Raw genomic sequence first — 16,704 nt, 5'->3', positions numbered from 1 at the left:
CATCTAATGTTTACGGACTCTGTTTTTCAATATTTGTCTAAATATACTTAAAGACTCATTTTCAAAGCAATATTTGATGTTCTAATTCACATTATCAAAGTGGCGGCCCGGGGGCCAAATCTGGCCCGCCGCATCATTTTGTGTGGCCCGGAAAGTAAATGATGAGTGCCGACTTTCTGTTTTAGGATCAAATTAAAATGAAGAGTATAGATGTATATTATATTTCCTGATTTTCCCCCTTTAAAATAAATAATTGTAATTTTGTACTCATTTTTTCCTGTTTTTAGTTCAAAAATCATTTTGTAAAATATAAAAAATATTAAAAAAAACTAAAATAAACATTGTTTTAGATCTCTAAAAAACTGAATATTCAGGGATTTTAATCCAGTTCTTTTAATCCATTTATTTAAAAAAAATCTAAATATTATATCTAAAATGGTCCGGCCCACGTTTGACGTCAAGTTGACGTTAAAGTCTGACACCCTTGTTCTAATTAAATTTACTATTTACATTTTCATCTAACTACCTAATATTATTAATGGTAATTTTTGAGGTGATTGAAGTAAACTGTACAATCACAGATGGAGATTTCCACAATTTAGAAAAAATAAGTCTTCTAGCCTATCTCGGTTTTAAAATTAAAATAAAATAGTGAAAAATATCAAAGTGGCGCTTGCATAATTCGTGGCCCCCAGGACGAAAAAAAACGACCACTCCCCATCCCCAGATTAAACGTGAACCCTCCAACATTTCTTTGTGTTCACATAACGCTCTTTGATTCACACGCATGGCGCGTTCCTCTTTGTGCACCTTTCTTACTTCCTGTGAGGCCTGAATACGTGACGTCTAAACACAAACTGTGCCTTCAGTGTGTACATTCGAGTGTCTATTTATTGTGAGTGTGTGTTATGTGTGTCTGAGTGTTGCCAATTACCCCAGCTATAAATACAAGATCCCCATCCGTCACTGAGTTTCTGGGTGGCTTGCAGCGCCGCCATAATTGGTTGCAGATGGTCACCCAAATCTTTTTCCCGGCTCGCTGGCTCTGTGCTGCAGCGCCATCGTAGCGACCGTATGAGAGGAAGAAGCCACCGGGGAGAGCGCAAAGATGAGTGACAGGAGTGTGGTGTAAATAGAGAAGAGGATAGAAAAGAGGAATAAACAAAATGTTGCTTTGGTCCTCAAATTCCGCACGAGTATGCGAGGCAAGCAAAAAAAGGGAGAATTTATCATCTGAACTTGATACGAGCTCTCGGTTCGCCAACCACAGTTTCCTATCGGATGTAATTGATCACAATCAGATGAGGTTCCGGATATGTGGGACAGCTGGAATATAAATGGAGGTTTGTTTTTCAATGGAAAATTATTAACATTTTTTTGTCAATAAGGCATTAGGTGGAAGGGGCAATTTTCTCTCAATTGGATCTATCACTTCAGAATAGGTTTCGAACATGCCAAACAACGTTTCAAATTGCTTTTATTGATGGATTTACTCACAAAGTCACCAACAAGTATTCTAAAACACCCAGAAATTTTAATGAAATTTTTAAAGCGAGTGTGTGTAAATACTTTGTGTACTTTCCACTTACAACTCATGCTAAATTTCCTTCCCAGACATACAGTACACAACTTTTATCAGTCAAAATGTATCATTTTCTCTCATCACCAACGATTGGACATCGTTCATATTTAGTCATCGCTTTGGTGGTGACTTGCGTCATCTTATGGCGTTTTAGAACATACCAAACAATGTTTCGAATTGCTTTTATTGATGGATTTACTCACAAAGTCACCAACAACTATTCTAAAACACTCAGAATTTTTTAAAGCGAGTGTGCGTAAATACTTTCTGTACTTTCCACTTACAACTTCCTTCCCAGACATACAGTACACAACTTTTATCAGTCAAAATGTATCATTTTCTCTCATTACCAACGATTGGACATCATTCATATTTAGTCATCGCTTTGGTGGTGACTTGCGTCATCTTATGACGTTTTAGAACATACCAAACAATGTTTCGAATTGCTTTTATTGATGGATTTACTCATAAAGTCATCAACGACTATTCTAAAACACTCAGAAATTGTAACGACATTTTTAAAGCGAGTGTGCGTAAATATTTTTTGTACTTTCCACTTACAACTCATGCTAAATTTCCTTCCCAGACATACAGTACACAACTTTTATCAGTCAAAATGTATCATTTTCTCTCATCACCAAGGATTGCACATCGTTCATATTTAGTCATCGCTTTGGTGGTGACTTGCGTCATCATATGGCGTTTTAGAACAAGCACAAAAACCACATCTGAAGTGATTTCAGCTAATCACAGATGTTTAAAACTGCAGGGGGAGGGCGAAATTATATGTTGAGGATGGCCGCAAATGTATTAGGAAAAATAAATTATTGTCAGACATCATACTACAGTTGTTTTATTATTCTATGAAACGTTTGTAAATAATCACTGCCATATATCTATGTAGCTCTAACAACCCAGGCAAGTTACTAAAATAAGCGAGATGCTTTACAAATGAGGTTTTAATATATTTTCTTAATGAACGGTCTGTTTAAAGCATGCTGTTTTACTTTAAGAGGTGATGCAGAGAGGTTGGAATTAGAGTCGCCCCATTTGCCGCCCTGCTCCCAAAGGACAACTGATCAATGGACATATTAACAATAAATTAGCAGACTGGCCTATTGATCGGCAGTGTGTGACTCTGGGACAGCTAGTGAGTAATCTTACTGGGGGAAAAAAAGGTTGGCTTAGAAGAACTCCAGCAGGCAATGTTTACATATGGTGAACACAAATCAGATTTGAAATTGCCCAAATGACAGGACAGTTGACTTCATTATCAGTCATGTAGGAAAAAGCAGTCCGTTAAAAAAAATAAAAATGTGTCATGATTCACTTATAGCAATTTTGAACAAGAAAGAAAATGAAATGTAGGATTTTTTATGTTATCCACTTCTCAATAAATGCTATGCCTATTTTGCTACACCAAGGGTGTCAAACTCGGGTTGGTTCGCAGGCCACATTAACGTCAACTTGATTTTATGCGGGCCGGACCATTTTTAGATATAATATTTAGATTTTTTTATTTATAAATGGAATAAAAGAACTGGATTAAAAGCCCTGAATATTCAGTTTTTATAGTTCTAAAACAATGTTTATTTTAGCTTTATATATATATATATATATATATATATATATATATATATATATATATATATATATATATATATATATATATATATATATATATTTTAGATTTTACAAAATGATTTTTGAACTAAAAACACCCCAAGATACTCTACGGGCACAACAGCTTTTGCAAAATGTATGTAATAAGATACAAAATATTTTAATGATCAAAATCTGGGTGTCAGATTTTCATTCTGTTTTCAATGAGAAATCTAAATAATTGAAAAAGTCTCTGTTTCTGAATCTTAACCGTCAATGACGGCCAGTAAGTTAAGTTTTTACATAAAATTTTAATATTAAAAAAACAATAAAATAAACAATATTTTTCCATCTTTCGTGTTAAATGCAAAACATTTGCCCTTTTCATTTTTAGAACTTTAAAACAAGAGTGTCAGACTCGGGTTGGTTAGCGGGCCGCTTTGATGTCAACTTGATTTCATGTGGACGGACCATTTTTAGATATAATAGTTCGATTTTTTTAATAAATGGATTAAAAGCCCTGAATATTCAGTTTTTTTATAGATCTAAAATTATGTTTATTTTAGCTTTTTATATTTATATATTTTTAGATTTTACAAAATGATTTCTGAACTAAAAACACGGAAAAATTGATTAAAAAAATCGAATTATTGATTTAAAAGGGGGAAAATCAGGAAATGTAATATACATATATACTCTTCATTTTAATTTGATCCTAAAATAGATAGTCGGCACTCATGATATACTTTCCCGGGCCACACAAAATGATGCGGCGGGCCAAATTTGGCCCCCGGGCCGCCACTTTGACACGTATGCTACACATTCAGAATGGATAGGCACGATTCAAATTACAAATAAATCACCAAATCTATTGATCATTCCCCTTTCAAACATCTGTCTTGCTTTTATTTGCAACAAAGTGTCAATTTTGTGATGTGTTGTGATCAAGCAGACCTTTCTACTTAACATTGAGGCGGCTCAGCAGTTATTACAGATGTTCCTACCATGCCAGGAGCCTGCGGGTGCACAGGAATCCACCACTGCTGTAAATCTATTAAATCCCTCTCATTAGAGCTCAAGCCTCGTTGCTGCGAGGCGGGAGAGACGAGCTCTGGCACGTGCCTGTCAGCATGGGCCTTGCATGGCCATTATGAACCGGGCTCATCATTGCACTTCACCGCATCGCTAATTGCTTCCGTTCATTGGTCACCGCTAATTGGCACAATTGTAGTATAGGTTCTGCATGAAATGTCATAGGATCATAATTTCATTCATCCATCACAATGGAAAAGCCATTTGACCAGGAGTTGTTGGCTTAAGAAAGAGCAAGATTTTTTTTTTTTAATCAGTTATAGGGGTGCCAATAAAATTATTAGAAAAAAAACTATAGAGTTATATGATATTGAAAGCATTAAACTCTCCTTTGGCTGTTCTCGGGTTCTTTCAACTTTCTTTTTTAAAGCTGCATTGATGGAAAAAAAGCCCATTTCATGATTGTATTTGATTTCGAAATAGTGATCATTGTGGAATTGTTCTTTTATTTTGGTGTGCTTCTGGTTTTGCAATATATCTAGCTGCAGCAGATACCTCGAGAAGTGCCAAAGCTCTCACAGTGATTGCGGTGATAATGACACATGGTTTATGCGCTGACCAAGTATTCGATCGTAAAAGACACCAAAATCATCAGTGAATTCTCAATTTTCTTTGGAATGGGACTTGGACACTGTCTTATAAGCCTTTTGGTCTGTTGGCATACTTTAAAAAGTAAAAGGCCTGAGGGTATGTTACAAAACTGTGCACATTCTAGCTAATTAAGAGTAAGAACAGACAAACTATTCACGCTATTTTATTTCTTATCCCAATGAAAATAGATTCTTAACCAGGTACATTTCTATAAACCTTTTTTAATACTTTTGATTGCACCGATTTAAAGTACAAATTATACAATTAATGAGTTTTTTTCCCCACCACGGATGCCTGTCTGTATAAACCAACTACAATCCAGCGTTTCACATACAATTTAAGATAGAGGACATATGTAACATGTTGAATTGAAGTCTCAGGAGATTTTCCGAAATTTCTTTCTAAACATATTTCCTCCCTACAGTTTAGGTCAGACTCCAAATTCTCCAAATGGTAGGGTTTAAACTCTAAAACACTGCATTAAAGAGCTAGAAAAACAATGTGCAAGCATGTAAAAGGTTCCCTCAGAGTTCAGTCAGAAAATGTGCGGCGATTGAAAGAGAAGCTGTGCTGAATGTAAGCTACTCTGTTGAAACTTTGCCTTCGTGCAAACACTGTCAGTCTGTACTGTCGAAAGCCAGAATGCATGAGGTGAGAGGCCTATGTGTCTCTCAAGTGGCTAACACACACAGATAGATGAAATTCAAAATAAACATGGCATTTCTCAGGTGAATACTGCAGCTATCCAAAGTGTGGCCCACATAGGGCATGTCCAGCTAACTTATACAGTATTTCTTAACTAGCTCCTTTTTTCCAACAATATTATTCTATTTCCTTACTCTATAGTATCACACAGGCTTGTTTTTATGGTCGAGCTGGGGAGCAAGTGAAAGAGGAAGCTAAAATAACAAAACCCACATTTTCTCCCCAGCTAATTTATTACAATTCAAAATATCCAACAGGATCTTTACTATGGATAGGAAAACTAAATCAGCTGGGTGCACAGTGAGCCCATGACACCCACTCCCCCCTCGACAAAACTTGATTTACACAACGGTCCATGAATCAGCATGACATTTTCAGCTGAATCCTGTTTTTCACCGTGTACTCCACACTGTCTCTCAACAAGTGATACTTCAGCGTCGGGGTGGATTAAGACACGGGAGAATTATCTTTTGCCGTTTGTTCACGTAGTTAACAACCGGGGTTGGACACCAAGAGCATAGACGGGGAGACAATGGGAGGAGAAAAGACTGCCAGAAGGAAGACGGGGAGGTGAAGGAGAGGACACGCGTCAGAAAGATGGCCGAGAGGGGAGTGGAGAGCTGGCCCTTGTGTAAAAGGAGATGTACTAAACCTCTGCTAACCTGGATCACCCGTGATCAAATATTTATATACGCTATTGTGTGACGGCGCGCGCTGCCGAGTAGAGCTGTAATTTGTTTTTCTCCACGCTAAATTAATTCCCTCCCTGTCATCAGCGAGGTGAACCCGCAATGATTACTGCCCCTACTTGTGCTGACCCCTGGTGCAACAAACACTCCAAAGATTTTAATGGTGCAAGACCCTTTTACAATTGCACTTCATCTGTGCCATAGATTTCCATACATTAAGAGAAAAAAAAATGTAACAGGCTGAAGCATTCCAGAGAAACTGATTGTGCACCATCGAATTTAATTATGTAGTCCGTGATGCTTTAAATAGCCTTACCATTATGCATTTTCACCCTATTTAAGATAAATATATACCTTTTAGAGCTAATAAAAAGGATCCAAGAAGTTTGTTTTTTGTCCAAAACTTGTTCCGAATTTGTAAATATTTTAATCATACATATTTGCTATGAACTGCAGATTCCTGTACAACTCAATGAGATGCAGAGTGTTTCAAACGAATTCATCATATGAGTTTTAATCATGTCGTGGAGTTTTGTGAGCGGCAAAACGGTGGCAGTTAGCCTGAAATTTATGAGGTGTCAAACTCAGCAGGCTCTCCCTGTGCTTGCGTTTTTGGTTTTTGGTATACCAGATTCCTCCCACATTCCAAAAACATACATGTTGAGTTTACGGAACATGGAAATTAGTCCATAGGCAATGTGACGCAATGTTTACATACAGGCGCTCTGCTGGCTGTTGACCAATCCACATACCTGTCAACTTTTTCTCATATTTTATACGTTTTTTGATCATTTCAAATTGTGTATGCCGTATAACAACTTTTGTACAGGATTTTTTTAAGTACGTTTTTTTGTAAAACTGATCTCGTTTTACTCTTTTTGGCTCTAATTCGGATCGTCTCAGTCACTGGTAGCATCTGAAAACATCATCGTCGACTGCTAATATTGTCATGGTTTAAGTATATATGTGCCGCGTTGCATTTGTACGATTTTTAATCGCTTAAAAAGAGCTATTACAATTATTAATAAGGGGAGCTATTGGCCGAGGTTGAAAGGTATGAATCCACAATATACTCCGATAGGCTAGAGCTCAACAATGACCTTACTAAGGACAAACACTAAATAACACTGGATGGAAATTCAGTTTCATCTCCTTTCTATCTTATTCTCCTTAATCTTAGCAAAGGAACCCCAAAGTAATGCTGCAAGTGCCATACCATGAACTGTTTACTCTTATGAGAGAGGTACGATATAGCATGGAGAGGATGTTTATGTTGTATGAATGTATACGCAAACTGTGTATCCTCTCCTACTTTGAATCAACGCATAAACAAGATGAGCAGAGAGAAGATGGCAGCATCATGGAAATCATATTAAATGATAAGCGTATGTAAAACACAGTCAGAGTGGCACACGGTGTGAACAATATTTGGAGCCTGGCGCAGATGGACACTGATTGCCATGCTATTACAGGCAAATAGCATCACTTGGTTGCCAGTCGCCAAGGCATAATCATTTGTGACTAACAGCGATAGTGAGAGGTCTACAAAGCGAAGGCAAGGCGGCGGAGGTGCAGGCTCTTTATCTCCCTCGCCTGCCATCTCTTCCTCATCTCTGAGTAGCCAAGAGGGGCCAAAAGAACACAATAAAAAGATGGAAGCCACTCATAGCACGGGGCAAAGATGCCCCTTTCATCTATTTGGAGACAATGACGTTGGCGTCTACATGTGACATTACTACAAAAAGTGCCAATCTTTACTTCCCAAAGAATTGAGGAAAGGCAGGCACGACTTCAAGAGCCGCTGGTGCGGAAAAAAAGACCACAATAATGACAATTTTGCATCTGTCGCATCACCAAGGAAAAGGTAAATAAAAAAACTTTGCATTTCTTTTACAATTTTTTTCCCACTTCCACAATTAAACAGTTTGATTTTGGCCATTGCAAAAACGTTAAGAACTTTTTTATTCTTGGCTGATGAATCATTATAAGAACACTGTTTGAATTAAATGACAGCTAAAGAACTAAATTTTTATTATTGCTTCTTTCCAAACTCCCAGATGTAGTAAACCCAACCAATTGGGTGTTTAAATGAAAATACTGACGTCATTAAAAAAAACATAAAAGTATACCCTCACCCTAAACCTCAGAACTGCAACAAAGGTGAAACCCTAACCAGTAAGCTGCAGTGCTATGCTAATTGACAAATATTATTCATATGACACTTTCGGAAGAAAGGAAACTTTTGAAGGCATTTCAAGAAAAAACAGTTTTACTGCCCAAGTTGAACCCTTCTTTATAAAAGGTAAATGTGCAACCAGATAAGGATTTTTTTTATTATCTGAGAAAAGGCTTGCAACACAGCGTAGTCAGAGGACCCCAAAAGAAAACCACCAGTCGAAATTCCCTATCTCACACACAGTATAGTCACTGTCTCATTTAACATTTCCAGTGTATTTCCTCAACGGCAGCGGGCCAGCCCAGCAGGAAATTTGCCAGCGCTAAGCCCAATTTCCTCTCATAATGCAAGTAAGTGGAGGGCCAAAGTCTTGCGCTGTTTTGATGGTGCTCCATGTGCCAGAATGAAAATTGGAACTGAGGGACAGTTAAGCTTAACAGTAATTAACCCCAGCCACCACTGCTGTTCCTACTGAATTGTCACAGGAATCCCAACGTCGATCTGTGGAACTGTTCCATTGGGTCTACAGTTAAAAGCATATGCAGCCAGTGAAGGAATCCTTCAGATCATCAAAAAGTTAGCTGGTGCGTACTGCGACAGATATTTGGATAGCTCACAAATTTTCAAAACTTGGGTGTAACAGAAGCTCAGGGTTTAATGAATACATTTGGAAAAACTAGCCATATCTGTGAGGGATGGGGAGAGGGGCATTGTCACCCTCTTTTCATTTCTGATTAAACTCATTTGAACCTGCAGTAAAAGCCACATTCAATGGCTGCTTTCCAGCGCTTTAATCTTTCAAATATACTTATTCTGCATATGTTCATAGGGAAACATAAGAAGTTGCTGTTGATGGGTTTTGGCTGTTGTCAAAGTGTGGATGAAAGCCCTATTAGATTTACTGTGGCATTGATACGGAAGCAGGCTGTCTGACTTTAGATAACAGTAAACGATAGGCCAGATTGTATTTTATGCAGTTTAATTTCAACTCGCCTGGATGAATTTATGGCCAGAATTCCTGTACAGCTCAAGTCTATACAACAATAAACAACAAAATGGAGGGCTTTCAATGTAAGTATGCCAAGATGCAGGGTCGTAAGGAGTTATTTTCCGACCCTGAAAACTTTGCAAACAGTGAATTGCCTGAAGATCAACTGACTACAAAGTCATTAAATTCAGTAACTATTGTTAACTACTTCGTCTCCTATCTTGGTCAAAGTCTCTCCAGAACCTCCTGCACACATTTCACCTTTTGTTCCGGATAGCTGCCAGAGGAAATGGAGAAAGAGGATTCTATAGACTTTTTACTCCCTACCCCATCACCACTGTTTTGCAGCTGCCCATCAAAAACTAATATCCTAAATTGATGCTGGTGTTGTCCTTTAAAATGAGAAGGAATCTGTGTCTAATGCTGTAAGCCAAACCTGGCTGCTGTGAGCTCCAACCTCTTTTCCCTGATCATCTTCTCCATCTACTCAGGAATTCTCTGGGACCAAGAGGAACACCCCGGATTAGAGTTCTACAACCCCCCTCTCTCCCTCTCTCTCCCTTTCCCATTGCATCCAAGCTTTCCCTTCCAAACTCAAGTCATTTTTAAATATGGTAACACAATCTGGAGGAAAGCTGATATAATCTTTTTCTAAACGATAAAAGTCAGTCACCCAAAGAAACATCTGCATGGTCAAATTTAAAACAAACTGTCGGGGAGTCTGGTGTCCCCATAAAGACAGGGGCGAGCAGGGGGAGAAGGCGGGGTGTGGAAAACAGTGGAAGGAGTGAATGATGCATTTTAAGAGGAACTTTTAGAGCTTTCCACTTGGCTTGAGCCTTAGGAAAACACTACTACTCCAAGCTACAGTGCAGATATAGATAGATCAGTCCTCATTTATAGACACCCCCTATTAAACAGCCCATTGACAACTAAAGAAACCGTGTACTGTACATAGAGATTATAATGACTGGCAGAGTTGGCTGGGTAACGTCCAATGGTGGATGAAGTTTAGTGGATAAATAGAAATGGCTCCTCAAGTGAAAAAAATAACTTTTCTGGAACATAAGTATGCTGTGGCAGGTGTCAAGACCTCATCCTTTTATATCAAAGAAATGCTCATATGTTAGAACTGAGCATGAAAGCTACATGAGGTCAACGGGAAAAGTATAGTCTCTCATACAAATAAGGTAAACCTTAATTAAAAATTCTTTAACAAAAAGGTTTTAGCTTTAGGTCACAGCATAGTCGTTAAAACTTGAAGAAGTAGGTTTCTGGCTTCCAATCCCTGCTCTGTCTTCCAATGTGAAGTTCAGGACTAAACTGGATGAGGTGGGAATAGTTCAAATGCCCCCCAAGCGACACAATTAGATGTACAGCATGCATTGCCCTGCCCCATCTAGGTAAAAAATTAAATATCACCTTCATGTACAGCCATAGATAACAAAACCCCTGATCTGAAGATCTCTCTCCAAATGCTTACCCAATTAAATAACCATAACGTTGAATATTCTATAGACCAACTCAATCTACAACAATTAAATGTGTAACAAAACAACAAATGGGCGAATGTTTTTTTCATGAAAAAGGCTTAAACTCAAATGTTCCCCTAACAGAAGGCCTTTTTCTCCCCCAAAATGAGCATAGCTCAACAATCCAACGCTCTCTTGTCTAATTCCAATGGGTGTTAGGTTAGAATGCCACTGGAGTACATGTTGAACAGGAGGGCACAGTGCCTCCTCCACTCTGCCCTCTCTGTTTCTAGCCGAGTGTCGAATCGGTTTAATTGATTTAATGGGGGAGCACGGATCACAGCCGCAGACGGCAAACACTGGCTGCCCTGGCCAAGTCAAGTATGTTACACTACCTCAGTTCCAACATGGATGGCCCTGTGTCAGTTGGGAAAAACGGGCAATAGCTGTGATGCCTGACAAAATAGATACGAGTAGAAAGAGCCATACAAATTGACGCCCGCTCCCTACTCCGAACGGCGTGTTCCTTTTAACGGTTTGACTAACACCCTGAGTGGCGTGATAAAACCTTTACGAAATGCGTGTTTGCGTTCACGCACGGTGGCTGTAGCCTGTGCTAATGCCACGCGATGAATGGTGTGTCTAATTACTTGGCCTAGAGATAGCTTTTAGCTAAATCACCCACCTTCTGAAGAGCCTGTATCAACAGTGACAAGGGCTCGCACAATTACATTAGCTCTCTAGCCATCCAGCGGGTCCAGCACTAACAATCAGTGTGATTTGCGGCCGCTTCATTATTGTCATCTCGCTCTCTCCGTGACAATGATGTGTTCCCTGTAAGAGGGACAGTCAGAAGGGGGATGATGGAGAGTCCGTTATTGACAAAGAACAAGGGAGAGATTGCAGAAGAGAGCGGCCTAGGAAGGGGGCATTATGAGAAGAGAGAAGTATGGGGGGTGGGTTGCGGGGAATTGTCAGTAGAGGTCTTACTTATGCTAATGTTTGGCCTGCCAGTGTGTTGAATGCAGCAGTGAGTCGGGCACCAATTGGGAGTGAGCTGGTGACTGAAATTGATCCTAAATGTCTGCAGACATGCATACCCTGAATGCAATACTCCCCTAAAAGTGCTAAAACCAACTATTCACCATCTATTTATAAAGCCTCTCCGTCCGTTGAAAATACCAGGATGACATAAGTAGAAAGGTTTTAAAAAATTGAACAAAAAATGACAAAATAGAGACAAAACCAATGGTGACCAGATATAAAGACATGTACTAGTTTGTTTTTTTGAAGGCGATACTTCTGTTGTGTGGGCAATTGCAGAACGTGGCTATGAATAATATTCACATTTCATACTTTAATCAAGCACAATTCATAACATCTAGCGAGCCTGTCGTTTCCACAATAAATCAGGAAAGTATCATATGTCAATGTCATTTCAATTTTTTTCCACAAATTTATACTGTTTGCCTGTCCTCATGTCACATTATTTTTATCTATTATAATCCTCAATCTAAATTATCGAAAATACCTTGGGAAACAACTAGAAAAAACTACGGATAAACCAAATTTCAAATGTCGGTCTTGACCCGAAAAAGTTTGTGAAACTCTATATTACCTAACACTCCCTAAGTGGTACCATTTCTCTGGCTATGGTACATTCCACCTTTTCATTTTCTGGCCTTGCGGACACATGAGGCGCACACAAACACATAAAAATCAAGCCAGCAGTAGTCCCCAGGGAGTAACTTCACAGTCGCTGAGAAAGTAGGATCGATGGAGCAACGGGGAGACAGAGTTAGAGAACTTGGGGTCAGCTGGCGACCTCTAAACTCCAAGCCATGTCAAAACTACCAAGAATTGTGGGTGAGCAGAGAGTTGCAAGGAATGCCATAATACCTTGGAGACACTAAACAACGATAGTAAGTTTAAAGAGGGAAAAACATATCATGAAGAGAAGAAACTAAAGGGATGTGATTAGGGTACAAACGGGATGAAGACCAGAGTAGTGCCAAGTGGGGTTGGATCACTCGATAATAGCCTGTCCAATTCGATTAGCCTCTGGTCACCCCTAACTATAACTTCTGCAACAAAAAAACACCCCCATAACCACTCCCCTAGCACTATTCTTCCAAATGTGGAATGGAAGCTCCTTATGTGGAGGGCTATGCATATTTTATAGTTCCGCTGCTCAATTGAAAAACTGCTGCAGATTTCTAGTGTGTGGGAAACGTTAATTGAATTATGCTTTGGGGCCCAGTTCAGCAATAAATTGTGCTAACACAATGGACTTGAATCTTTTTTCCGGTAAGCTTTCTTCCGAGGATCTTTTAAAGGACCATGAATTGAAGGCATCTTAATTTGACAGACTATACAGCAACAGTAGTATGGACTTTACCAAAAAAAAACGAATGAAAGAGCAGATATAAAGGCAGACATGAAAATAACCCAAAAAGCATAAAAAGAGTACTGCATCAAAATTCAGACTATTACCTTTAAAAGTGCAAGACCTTTTCCATTAATACTCCATTTATCCCTTTGAAATAATAATTGGGTAAAGTCGTGGCACAGTGAGAGGTTTGAATGTACGGTGGTAATACTATTGGAGCACTCAAGGAGTTTAAAACGTCAAACTTGTCAATTTTTTTGGTTATTCTTCAACAAGATAGCAATGGTGATAGTCATTGGAACAACATGCAATTTTTTGAAATTATCCTCATCAACAACAACCCCCCCAAAATGTATATGTATGTATATGTATATATATATGTGTATATATATGTACATGCATATACATATATATATTACAGTTATATACTTTCAAGGACCAGATTGGACAATAACAGTCCATTTTAAGTGGATTTGTGTCATGGGGATTTAGTGGGTGCTCCAATACAAGCTAAAGCTACCCAAAATAAAAAGTAGTCAGGAAATGCAACTGAGATCAAAACTGTGCTTACCTGCATCTTGTTGCCTTTGTCCTCAGCTGATGACGACTCAAACAGCGTTTATTTATTTATTTTCATTCTGGGCAGCATCTGTGAAACAGAGAGCCAAGTAAATATTAAATTCCCAGTGCTGTATTACTCTTATGTATATTATCAGTCTAAATATCATTTCCCCTATCAAAATAATTGGTTAGAATCAACTATTGTGGAACTAAAAATAAGGTTGATTTCAGTCGGCGCTTAACTGAAGTGGATCTGATGTTATTGTCTTGTATTTCAACTGCGTGGAACAAAGAGGTTTTTTTTTTCATTTTTAACTGGTACATTTACAGGTCACAAGAGGCTGTTTTCAGCACAGCTTGAGGTTAGCTGGTGCAGGGTCAGAGCAGAATTGGGTGGGACTAAGGAGTGAAAAGTGGAGAACTTGGAGCCTCCTGGTGTTAAGGAGGTGCTCACAGAGGGGCAAAACAATGGTGGTAGTCAACAACAGAAGCTGACCTGCCTCTCATGTTCGCTTTTCTGCAACACAAAGGCTTGTTGGGGCAATAGTAAGGTAGACAGGATCAGTGCAACATTTTAATCATAGTGGAGAAATGAGAAAAGCTGGTGGGGTTGGGCAGCATTGACACAAAAAAAAAGCATACAGAAGTACAAGCAAACATGCACACACACACACGCAACGGGGTAGCATCATTGTCGAGGGCTTTTTACCTGAATGATTGCCCCCAATTAGATCTAAGCTCAAAGTGGTTGAGAACACATCAGATACACAGGGAGTAGAGGGCCAGGGTTGAAGCTGGCAAAAAATAAAAAAAAGGAATAAAGGAGGTGAATTTCTCCTTGCCACTTTAAAATGGGGGTGCTTAGGAGGAAGAGAACTCACCCCAGTGTAATGGAGTTAATGAGCTCATCTATTCAAAATTGGCAGAAAATGCATATAAAAAAATGGAAAGGGAATTATTTCTTTCCTTTTTGTCGGTTGTCGTCATGAGGGTTACAAGGGTGTCGGAGCCTATCCCAGCTAGGTATAGGCAGTAAGCAATATATACACCCGGAATTAGTTCCCGGCCAATCTTAGGTGAATTAATTCCTTCAATGTTTAAATGGCCACCATCAGTAGTAAAACACATTTTAATATATCTGTCAAGTAAATAATAATAATAATAATAAAAAAGAGAAGCGATTTATGTATTTTTGGTTCAGTAATGGCATATAATCGGAAATTTAGGGTACATACGTAGCCACAACCTTTGCACATTATGCTGATGTTCATTCATTCGTTTTCCGAACTGTTCATCTTCACAAGGGTCGTGTGGGGTGCAGGAGCCTATCCCAGTTAACTATGGGCACCAGATGGCCAGCCAATCGCATGGCAGAAGGAGACAAAGGACAACCAATCATATCTAAGGGCAATTAAGAGTGCTCAACCAGCCTACCGTGCGTGTTTTGGGGTTGTGGGTGGAAACCTGAGCTCGCAGAAAAAAAACACGCAAAATGTTACAGTAATGTACTATAATAAAATATATGATATACATACAGGTATAATTTTAGGAATAAAAACTGCCTCATTTCTGATGATGCATGATTTGAGCCTAAAATGTAACTATATTTAGAGGAATTATTTTTGGGTGTGGAAGCTGCTATGAAAACCTTGAATAGCACCGAGTTAGAGAAAAGAAGCCATTGTCTCAGTTGGAGGTCATTACCTTTGAATTGTTGTTTACTTATTGTGTGTAAATGTTTGAGGTTCACTGTGCAGATTGATGAATGTGCATAAATTCTCTCTCTGGCTCTCTGGAATGTTTACACATACACTTGCTCAAGGGGGGAAAAAAAACCTCTGAGCAAACAATGAAGCTCACATTTTTTTTTGCTAGATTTATAGCTCCAAAATATGAAAAAAATAAGTCCAAAATTCTATTTAAAAATGGATTGACAATACAAATAAACATCCATTTTACACTGTATTGTTGGTTACAGTACTTCAAAATATGCGATAAAACACTGGATTAAAAAGAAATGGCAACTTTTCTGTCTCTCCAAAAGAAGGAAAAATCCTTCGGGGTGGTCTTTTGCTTTGGTGTGCTTTTACCACAATGTGTTGACATTTAAAGTCAGAAATGAAGTCCAAAATTGTTTATAATACCACTAATCGAGTCTGATATCTCACATCCACACATGTATAGGACACCTCGCACTAAAACCACTGCCCACTAAAACCCAGTGTTTACTCCGTTATGTTTTTAATCAAAGCAAGACCAAACCCTCAATGTAATTAACCCCTCCACCTGCATATAACTAAACACAAACACAGACACGTAGAAAGATACACAGACACACTCGGGCGTACAGTACGGCACACTCAGGTCTACAATTACCCCTCAATTAAAGATAATAACATGACCACTTCCTGACCAATCACCTGCAGTCTTACTATGACTCACACAGTGCCTAATCTCACCCTTACACACACTCACAGGGTCAGACAGTTTATAAAGTTAGTGGTGGACGTAGAAATCACTAGTTATTTTCTCTGACCACCACGCTTTGTGATTGTCAAGGCAGGTGGAGCAAAACTTCCTCTCTTTTTATGGGAGTAAATGTTAGCTTTCTGTGGTTTCCTGTATATACCAACCGCTGTCAAGGCACTCACATACACACAAGGGTACAATACGTACACATTTTCTGGCACAACCGAAATAACTTTGTCTCTCCCTCTCATGGTTGAGTGAGAAACAGCAACTTTCCAGCCGCCGTTACATTCGCTCGCATCCTCTCTCTACGCCTTCCCTTGCTTTTTTTACATGCGTCGTCATGGGATTTTCTTCCATCCGTCCGAGATCAGGGCGACTATAGTTA

At 38.9% G+C, this 16,704-nt stretch overlaps 1 long non-coding RNA gene across 1 annotated transcript in view; it reads right to left on the bottom strand.

The window, feature by feature from the left end:
- LOC144079453 (uncharacterized) overlaps window positions 1–16,704 on the bottom strand; it is an 88,286-nt gene that overhangs the window by 39,537 nt on the left and 32,045 nt on the right. Inside the window, exon 3 of the long non-coding RNA XR_013301538.1 lies at window positions 13,858–13,935. This is a non-coding gene — a long non-coding RNA (uncharacterized LOC144079453). The remainder of the gene's footprint in view (window positions 1–13,857; window positions 13,936–16,704) is intronic.

This window comes from Stigmatopora argus, chromosome 8 (genome assembly GCF_051989625.1).
Source record: "Stigmatopora argus isolate UIUO_Sarg chromosome 8, RoL_Sarg_1.0, whole genome shotgun sequence".
Classification (NCBI taxonomy): domain Eukaryota; kingdom Metazoa; phylum Chordata; class Actinopteri; order Syngnathiformes; family Syngnathidae; genus Stigmatopora; species Stigmatopora argus.
This window is presented reverse-complemented; position numbering and strand designations above follow the sequence as displayed.